Genomic DNA, 10862 nt, shown 5'->3' on the forward strand with positions numbered 1-10862 from the left:
GTATTTAACTCCGATGCGATTTCTGTGTATCATCGTCAATGTGAAGGTCCAAGGAATACATTGAACCTGCACTTTATGCGGCATTGTGCCTTTTGTATCTAACTCCGATGCGATTTCTATGTTTCATCGTCAATGTGAAAGTCCAAGGAATACATTGAACCTGCAGTGGTGTATCAGAAACTAATACTGGGCTCACAGGGAATGCTCAAAGCACCGACTGTAAGATGAGTCTCTATTCTTGTACTTAAGGCGGCATTGCGCCTTTTGTATTTCATTCCGATGCGATTGCTGTGTTTCATCGTGAAATGTGAAGGTCCAAGGAATGCATTGAAGCTGCAGTGGTGTATCGGAAACTAATACTCGTCTCACAGGGAATGCTCAAAGTACCGAGAGTAAGAAGAGTCTTTATTCTTGTACTTAAGGCGGCATTGTGCCTTTTGTATTTAACTCCGAGGCGATTTCTGTGTTTCATAGTCAATGTGAAGGTCCAAGAAATACATTGAACCTGCAGTGATGTATCAGAAACTAATACTGGTCCCACAGGGAATGCTCAAAGCACCGACAGTAGGAAGAGTCTCTATTCTTGTACTTAAGGTGGCATTGCGCCTTGTGTAATTAATTCCGATGCGATTTCTGTGTTTCATCGTCAATGTGAAGGTCCAAGGAATACATTGAACGCATTGTGCCTTTTGTATTTAATACCGATGCGATTTCTGTGTTTCATCGTCAATGTCAAGGTCCAAGGAATACATTGAACCTGCAGTGGTGTATCGGAAACTAATACCGGTCTCACAGGGAATGCTCAAAACACCGACTGTAAGAAGAGCCTCTATTCTTGTACTTATCACGGCATTGTGCCTTGTGTATTTAATTTCGATGCGATTTCTGTGTTTCATCGTCAATGTGAAGGTAGAAGGAATACATTAAACCTGCGGTGGTGTATCAGAAACTAATACTGGTCTCACAGGGAATGCTCAAAGCACCGACAGTAAGAAGAGTCTCTATTCTTGTACTTAAGGCGGCATTGTGCCTTTTGTATTTAACTCCGATGCGATTTCTGTGTATCATCGTCAATGTGAAGGTCCAAGGAATACATTGAACCTGCACTTAAGGCGGCATTGTGCCTTTTGTATTTAACTCCGATGCGATTTCTATGTTTCATCGTCAATGTGAAGGTCCAAGGAATACATTGAACCTGCAGTGGTGTATCAGAAACTAATACTGGTCTCACAGGGAATGCTCAAACCACCGACTGTAAGAAGAGTCTCTATTCTTGTACTTAAGGCGCCATTGCGACTTTTGTATTTCATTCCGATGCGATTTCTGTGTTTCAACGTCAATGTGAAGGTCCAAGGAATACATTGATCCTGCAGTGGTGTTACGGAAACTAATACTGGTCTCACAGGAAATGCTCAAAGCACCGACAGTAAGAAGAATCTCTATTCTTGTACCTCAGGCACCATTGTGCCTTTTGTATTTAACTCCGAGGCAATTTCTGTGTTTCATCGTCAATGTGAAGCTCCAAGGAATACATTGAACCTGCAGTGGTATATCAGAACCTAATACTAGTCTCATAAGGGAATGCTCAAAGCACCGACTGTAAGAAGAGTCTCTATTCTTGTACTTAAGGCGGCATTCCGCCTTTTGTATTTAATTCCGATGCGATTTCTGTGTTTCATCGTCAATGTGAAGGTCCAAGGAATTCATTTAACCTGCAGTGGTGTATCGGAAACTAATACTGGTCTCACAGGGAATGCTCAAAACACCGACTGTAAGAAGAGTCTCTATTCTTGTACTTAAGGCGGCATTGCGCCTTTTGTATTTAATTCCGATGCGATTTCTGTGTCTCATCGTCAATGTGAAGGGCCAAGGAATACATTGAACCTGCAGTGGTGTATCGGAAACTAATACTGGTCTCACAGGGAATGCTCAAAACACCGACTGTAAGAAGAGTCTCTATTCTTGTACTTATGACGGCATTGTGCCTTGTGTATTTAATTTCGATGCGATTACTGTGTTTCATCGTCAATGTGAAGGTAGAAGGAATACATTGTACCTGCAGTGGTGTATCAGAAACTAATACTGGTCTCACAGGGAATGCTCAAAGCACCGACAGTAAGAAGAGTCTCTATTCTTGTACTTAAGGCGCCATTGTGCTTTTTGTATTTAACTCCGATGCGATTTCTGTGTATCATCGTCAATGTGAAGGTCCAAGGAATACATTGAACCTGCACTTAAGGCGGCATTGTGCCTTTTGTATCTAACTCCGATGCGATTTCTATGTTTCATCGTCAATGTGAAAGTCCAAGGAATACATTGAACCTGCAGTGGTGTATCAGAAACTAATACTGGGCTCACAGGGAATGCTCAAAGCACCGACTGTAAGAAGAGTCTCTATTCTTGTACTTAAGGAGGCATTCCGCCTTTTGTATTTAATTACGATGCGATTTCTGTGTTTCACCGTCAATGTGAATATCCAAGGAATTCATTGAACCTGCAGTGGTGTATTGGAAACTAACACTGGTCTCACAGGGAACGCTCAAAACACCGACTGTAAGAAGAGTCTCTATTCTTGTACTTAAGGCGGCATTGCGCCTTTTGTATTTAATTCCGATGCGATTTCTGTGTTTCATCGTCAATGTGAAGGTCCAAGGAATTCATTGAACCTGCAGTGGTGTATCGGAAACTAATACTGGTCTCACAGGGAATGCTCAAAGCACCGACAGTAAGAAGAGTCTCTATTCTTGTATTTAAGGCGGCATTGTGCCTTTTGTATTTAACTCCGATGCGATTTTTGTGTATCATCGTCAATGTGAAGGTCCAAGGAATACATTGAACCTGCACTTTAGGCGGCATTGTGCCTTTTGTATTTAACTCCGATGCGATTTCTATGTTTCATAGTCAATGTGAAGGTCCAAGGAATACATTGAACCTGCAGTGATGTATCAGAAACTAATACTGGTCTCACAGGGAATGCTCAATGCACCGACAGTAGGAAGAGTCTCTATTCTTGTACTTAAGGTGGCATTGCGCCTTTTGTAATTAATTCCGATGCGATATCTATGTTTCATCGTCAATGTGAAGGTCCAAGAATTACATTGAACCAGCAGTGGTGTATCAGAACCTAATACTGGTCTCACAGGGAATGCTCAAAGCACCGACTGTAAGAAGAGTCTCTATTCTTGTACTGAAGGCCGCATTGCGCCTTTTGTATTTAATTCCGATGCGATTTCTGTGTTTCATCGTCAATGTGAAGGTCCAAGGAATTCATTGAACCTGCAGTGGTGTATCGGAAACTAATACAGGTCTTACAGGGAATGCTCAAAACACCGACTGCAAGAAGAGTCTCTATTCTTGTACTTAAGGCGGCATTGCGCCTTTTGTATTTAATTCCGATGCGATCTCTATGTTTCATAGTCAATGTGTAGGTCCAAGGAATACATGGAACCTGCAGTGGTGTATCGGAAACTAATACCGGTCTCACAGGGAATGCTCAAAACACCGACTGTAAGAAGAGCCTCTATTCTTGTACTTATCACGGCATTGTGCCTTGTGTATTTAATTTCGATGCGATTTCTGTGTTTCATCGTCAATGTGAAGGTAGAAGGAATACATTAAACCTGCGGTGGTGTATCAGAAACTAATACTGGTCTCACAGGGAATGCTCAAAGCACCGACAGTAAGAAGAGTCTCTATTCTAGTACTTAAGGCGGCATTGTGCCTTTTGTATTTAACTCCGATGCGATTTCTGTGTATCATCGTCAATGTGAAGGTCCAAGGAATACATTGAACCTGCACTTAAGGCGGCATTGTGCCTTTTGTATTTAACTCCGATGCGATTTCTATGTTTCATCGTCAATGTGAAGGTCCAAGGAATACATTGAACCTGCAGTGGTGTATCAGAAACTAATACTGGTCTCACAGGGAATGCTCAAACCACCGACTGTAAGAAGAGTCTCTATTCTTGTACTTAAGGCGCCATTGCGACTTTTGTATTTCATTCCGATGCGATTTCTGTGTTTCAACGTCAATGTGAAGGTCCAAGGAATACATTGATCCTGCAGTGGTGTTACGGAAACTAATACTGGTCTCACAGGAAATGCTCAAAGCACCGACAGTAAGAAGAATCTCTATTCTTGTACCTCAGGCACCATTGTGCCTTTTGTATTTAACTCCGAGGCAATTTCTGTGTTTCATCGTCAATGTGAAGCTCCAAGGAATACATTGAACCTGCAGTGGTATATCAGAACCTAATACTAGTCTCATAGGGAATGCTCAAAGCACCGACTGTAAGAAGAGTCTCTATTCTTGTACTTAAGGCGGCATTCCGCCTTTTGTATTTAATTCCGATGCGATTTCTGTGTTTCATCGTCAATGTGAAGGTCCAAGGAATTCATTGAACCTGCAGTGGTGTATCGGAAACTAATACTGGTCTCACAGGGAATGCTCAAAACACCGACTGTAAGAAGAGTCTCTATTCTTGTACTTAAGGCGGCATTGCGCCTTTTGTATTTAATTCCGATGCGATTTCTGTGTCTCATCGTCAATGTGAAGGGCCAAGGAATACATTGAACCTGCAGTGGTGTATCGGAAACTAATACTGGTCTCACAGGGAATGCTCAAAACACCGACTGTAAGAAGAGTCTCTATTCTTGTACTTATGACGGCATTGTGCCTTGTGTATTTAATTTCGATGCGATTACTGTGTTTCATCGTCAATGTGAAGGTAGAAGGAATACATTGTACCTGCAGTGGTGTATCAGAAACTAATACTGGTCTCACAGGGAATGCTCAAAACACCGACTGTAAGAAGAGTCTCTATTCTTGTACTTAAGGCGGCATTGCGCCTTTTGTATTTAATTCCGATGCGATTTCTGTGTCTCATCGTCAATGTGAAGGTCCAAGGAATACATTGAACCTGCAGTGGTGTATCAGAAACTAATACTGGTCTCACAGGGAATACTCAAAGCACCGACTATAAGAAGAGTCTCTATTCTTGTACTTAAGGCGGCATTGCGCCTTTGTATCTCATTCCGATGCGATTTCTGTGTTTCAACGTCAATGTGAAGGTCCAAGGAACACATTGAACCTGCAGTGGTGTTACGGAAACTAATACTCGTCTCACAGGAAATCCTCAAAGCACCGACAGTAAGAAGAATCTCTATTCTTGTACCTCAGGCACCATTGTGCCTTTTGTATTTAACTCCGAGGCAATTTCTGTGTTTCATCGTCAATGTGAAGCTCCAAGGAATACATTGAACCTGCAGTGGTATATCAGAACCTAATACTAGTCTCATAGGGAATGCTCAAAGCACCGACTGTAAGAAGAGTCTCTATTCTTGTACTTAAGGCGGCATTCCGCCTTTTGTATTTAATTCCGATGCGATTTCTGTGTTTCATCGTCAATGTGAAGGTCCAAGGAATTCATTGAACCTGCAGTGGTGTATCGGAAACTAATACTGGTCTCACAGGGAATGCTCAAAACACCGACTGTAAGAAGAGTCTCTATTCTTGTACTTAAGGCGGCATTGCGCCTTTTGTATTTAATTCCGATGCGATTTCTGTGTCTCATCGTCAATGTGAAGGGCCAAGGAATACATTGAACCTGCAGTGGTGTATCGGAAACTAATACTGGTCTCACAGGGAATGCTCAAAACACCGACTGTAAGAAGAGTCTCTATTCTTGTACTTATGACGGCATTGTGCCTTGTGTATTTAATTTCGATGCGATTACTGTGTTTCATCGTCAATGTGAAGGTAGAAGGAATACATTGTACCTGCAGTGGTGTATCAGAAACTAATACTGGTCTCACAGGGAATGCTCAAAGCACCGACAGTAAGAAGAGTCTCTATTCTTGTACTTAAGGCGCCATTGTGCTTTTTGTATTTAACTCCGATGCGATTTCTGTGTATCATCGTCAATGTGAAGGTCCAAGGAATACATTGAACCTGCACTTTATGCGGCATTGTGCCTTTTGTATCTAACTCCGATGCGATTTCTATGTTTCATCGTCAATGTGAAAGTCCAAGGAATACATTGAACCTGCAGTGGTGTATCAGAAACTAATACTGGGCTCACAGGGAATGCTCAAAGCACCGACTGTAAGATGAGTCTCTATTCTTGTACTTAAGGCGGCATTGCGCCTTTTGTATTTCATTCCGATGCGATTGCTGTGTTTCATCGTGAAATGTGAAGGTCCAAGGAATGCATTGAAGCTGCAGTGGTGTATCGGAAACTAATACTCGTCTCACAGGGAATGCTCAAAGTACCGAGAGTAAGAAGAGTCTTTATTCTTGTACTTAAGGCGGCATTGTGCCTTTTGTATTTAACTCCGAGGCGATTTCTGTGTTTCATAGTCAATGTGAAGGTCCAAGAAATACATTGAACCTGCAGTGATGTATCAGAAACTAATACTGGTCCCACAGGGAATGCTCAAAGCACCGACAGTAGGAAGAGTCTCTATTCTTGTACTTAAGGTGGCATTGCGCCTTGTGTAATTAATTCCGATGCGATTTCTGTGTTTCATCGTCAATGTGAAGGTCCAAGGAATACATTGAACGCATTGTGCCTTTTGTATTTAATACCGATGCGATTTCTGTGTTTCATCGTCAATGTCAAGGTCCAAGGAATACATTGAACCTGCAGTGGTGTATCGGAAACTAATACCGGTCTCACAGGGAATGCTCAAAACACCGACTGTAAGAAGAGCCTCTATTCTTGTACTTATCACGGCATTGTGCCTTGTGTATTTAATTTCGATGCGATTTCTGTGTTTCATCGTCAATGTGAAGGTAGAAGGAATACATTAAACCTGCGGTGGTGTATCAGAAACTAATACTGGTCTCACAGGGAATGCTCAAAGCACCGACAGTAAGAAGAGTCTCTATTCTTGTACTTAAGGCGGCATTGTGCCTTTTGTATTTAACTCCGATGCGATTTCTGTGTATCATCGTCAATGTGAAGGTCCAAGGAATACATTGAACCTGCACTTAAGGCGGCATTGTGCCTTTTGTATTTAACTCCGATGCGATTTCTATGTTTCATCGTCAATGTGAAGGTCCAAGGAATACATTGAACCTGCAGTGGTGTATCAGAAACTAATACTGGTCTCACAGGGAATGCTCAAACCACCGACTGTAAGAAGAGTCTCTATTCTTGTACTTAAGGCGCCATTGCGACTTTTGTATTTCATTCCGATGCGATTTCTGTGTTTCAATGTCAATGTGAAGGTCCAAGGAATACATTGATCCTGCAGTGGTGTTACGGAAACTAATACTGGTCTCACAGGAAATGCTCAAAGCACCGACAGTAAGAAGAATCTCTATTCTTGTACCTCAGGCACCATTGTGCCTTTTGTATTTAACTCCGAGGCAATTTCTGTGTTTCATCGTCAATGTGAAGCTCCAAGGAATACATTGAACCTGCAGTGGTATATCAGAACCTAATACCAGTCTCATAGGGAATGCTCAAAGCACCGACTGTAAGAAGAGTCTCTATTCTTGTACTTAAGGCGGCATTCCGCCTTTTGTATTTAATTCCGATGCGATTTCTGTGTTTCATCGTCAATGTGAAGGTCCAAGGAATACATTGAACGCATTGTGCCTTTTGTATTTAATACCGATGCGATTTCTGTGTTTCATCGTCAATGTCAAGGTCCAAGGAATACATTGAACCTGCAGTGGTGTATCGGAAACTAATACCGGTCTCACAGGGAATGCTCAAAACACCGACTGTAAGAAGAGCCTCTATTCTTGTACTTATCACGGCATTGTGCCTTGTGTATTTAATTTCGATGCGATTTCTGTGTTTCATCGTCAATGTGAAGGTAGAAGGAATACATTAAACCTGCGGTGGTGTATCAGAAACTAATACTGGTCTCACAGGGAATGCTCAAAGCACCGACAGTAAGAAGAGTCTCTATTCTTGTACTTAAGGCGGCATTGTGCCTTTTGTATTTAACTCCGATGCGATTTCTGTGTATCATCGTCAATGTGAAGGTCCAAGGAATACATTGAACCTGCACTTAAGGCGGCATTGTGCCTTTTGTATTTAACTCCGATGCGATTTCTATGTTTCATCGTCAATGTGAAGGTCCAAGGAATACATTGAACCTGCAGTGGTGTATCAGAAACTAATACTGGTCTCACAGGGAATGCTCAAACCACCGACTGTAAGAAGAGTCTCTATTCTTGTACTTAAGGCGCCATTGCGACTTTTGTATTTCATTCCGATGCGATTTCTGTGTTTCAACGTCAATGTGAAGGTCCAAGGAATACATTGATCCTGCAGTGGTGTTACGGAAACTAATACTGGTCTCACAGGAAATGCTCAAAGCACCGACAGTAAGAAGAATCTCTATTCTTGTACCTCAGGCACCATTGTGCCTTTTGTATTTAACTCCGAGGCAATTTCTGTGTTTCATCGTCAATGTGAAGCTCCAAGGAATACATTGAACCTGCAGTGGTATATCAGAACCTAATACTAGTCTCATAGGGAATGCTCAAAGCACCGACTGTAAGAAGAGTCTCTATTCTTGTACTTAAGGCGGCATTCCGCCTTTTGTATTTAATTCCGATGCGATTTCTGTGTTTCATCGTCAATGTGAAGGTCCAAGGAATACATTGAACCTGCAGTGGTGTATCGGAAACTAATACTGGTCTCACAGGGAATGCTCAAAACACCGACTGTAAGAAGAGTCTCTATTCTTGTACTTAAGGCGGCATTGCGCCTTTTGTATTTAATTCCGATGCGATTTCTGTGTCTCATCGTCAATGTGAAGGGCCAAGGAATACATTGAACCTGCAGTGGTGTATCGGAAACTAATACTGGTCTCACAGGGAATGCTCAAAACACCGACTGTAAGAAGAGTCTCTATTCTTGTACTTATGACGGCATTGTGCCTTGTGTATTTAATTTCGATGCGATTACTGTGTTTCATCGTCAATGTGAAGGTAGAAGGAATACATTGTACCTGCAGTGGTGTATCAGAAACTAATACTGGTCTCACAGGGAATGCTCAAAGCACCGACAGTAAGAAGAGTCTCTATTCTTGTACTTAAGGCGCCATTGTGCTTTTTGTATTTAACTCCGATGCGATTTCTTTGTATCATCGTCAATGTGAAGGTCCAAGGAATACATTGAACCTGCACTTTATGCGGCATTGTGCCTTTTGTATCTAACTGCGATGCGATTTCTATGTTTCATCGTCAATGTGAAAGTCCAAGGAATACATTGAACCTGCAGTGGTGTATCAGAAACTAATACTGGGCTCACAGGGAATGCTCAAAGCACCGACTGTAAGATGAGTCTCTATTCTTGTACTTAAGGCGGCATTGCGCCTTTTGTATTTCATTCCGATGCGATTGCTGTGTTTCATCGTGAAATGTGAAGGTCCAAGGAATGCATTGAAGCTGCAGTGGTGTATCGGAAACTAATACTCGTCTCACAGGGAATGCTCAAAGTACCGAGAGTAAGAAGAGTTTTTATTCTTGTACTTAAGGCGGCATTGTGCCTTTTGTATTTAACTCCGAGGCGATTTCTGTGTTTCATAGTCAATGTGAAGGTCCAAGAAATACATTGAACCTGCAGTGATGTATCAGAAACTAATACTGGTCCCACAGGGAATGCTCAAAGCACCGACAGTAGGAAGAGTCTCTATTCTTGTACTTAAGGTGGCATTGCGCCTTGTGTAATTAATTCCGATGCGATTTCTGTGTTTCATCGTCAATGTGAAGGTCCAAGGAATACATTGAACGCATTGTGCCTTTTGTATTTAATACCGATGCGATTTCTGTGTTTCATCGTCAATGTCAAGGTCCAAGGAATACATTGAACCTGCAGTGGTGTATCGGAAACTAATACTGGTCTCACTGGGAATGCTCTAAACACCGACTGTAAGAAGATTTTCTATTCTTGTACTTCTATATCTACATCTATACTCCGCCAGCCACCTTACGGTGTGTGGCGGAGGGTACTTATTGTACCACTATCTGATCCCCCCTTCCCTGTTCCATTCACGAATTGTGCGTGGAAAGAACGACTGCTTGTAAGTCTCCGTATTTGCTCTAATTTTTCGGATCTTTTCGTTGTGATCATTACGCGAGATATATGTGGGCGGTAGTAATATGTTGCCTATCTCTTCCCGGAATGTGCTCTCTCGTAATTTCGATAATTAACCTCTCCGTATTGCGTAACGCCTTTCTTGAAGTGTCCGCCACTGGAGCTTGTTCAGCATCTCCGTAACGCTCTCGCGCTGACTAAATGTCCCCATGACGAATCGCGCTGCTTTTCGCTGGATCATGTCTATCTCTTCTATTAATCCAACCTGGTAAGGGTCCCATACTGATGAGCAATACTCAAGAATCGGACGAACAAGCGTTTTGTAAGCTACTTCTTTCGTCGATGAGTCACATTTTCTTAGAATTTTTCCTATGAATCTCAACCTGGCGCCTGCTTTTCCCACTATTTGTTTTATGTGATCATTCCACTTCAGATCGCTCCGGATAGTAACTCCTAAGTATTTTACGGTCGTTACCGCTTCCAATGATTTACCACCTCTGGCATAATCATACTGGAATGGATTTCTGCCCCTATCTATGCGCATTATATTACATTTATCTACGTTTAGGGAAAGCTGCCAGCTGTCGCACCATGCATTAATCCTCTGCAGGTCCTCCTGGCGTACGTACGAGTCTTCTGATGTTGCTACTTTCTTGTAGACAACCGTGTCATCTGCTAATAGCCTCACGGAGCTACCGATGTTGTCAACTAAGTCATTTATGTATATTGTAAACAATAAAGGTCCTATCACGCTTCCCTGCGGTACTCCCGAAATTACCTCTACATCTGCAGATTTTGAACC

This window comes from Schistocerca serialis, chromosome 6, assembly GCF_023864345.2.
Source record: "Schistocerca serialis cubense isolate TAMUIC-IGC-003099 chromosome 6, iqSchSeri2.2, whole genome shotgun sequence".
NCBI lineage: Eukaryota > Metazoa > Arthropoda > Insecta > Orthoptera > Acrididae > Schistocerca > Schistocerca serialis.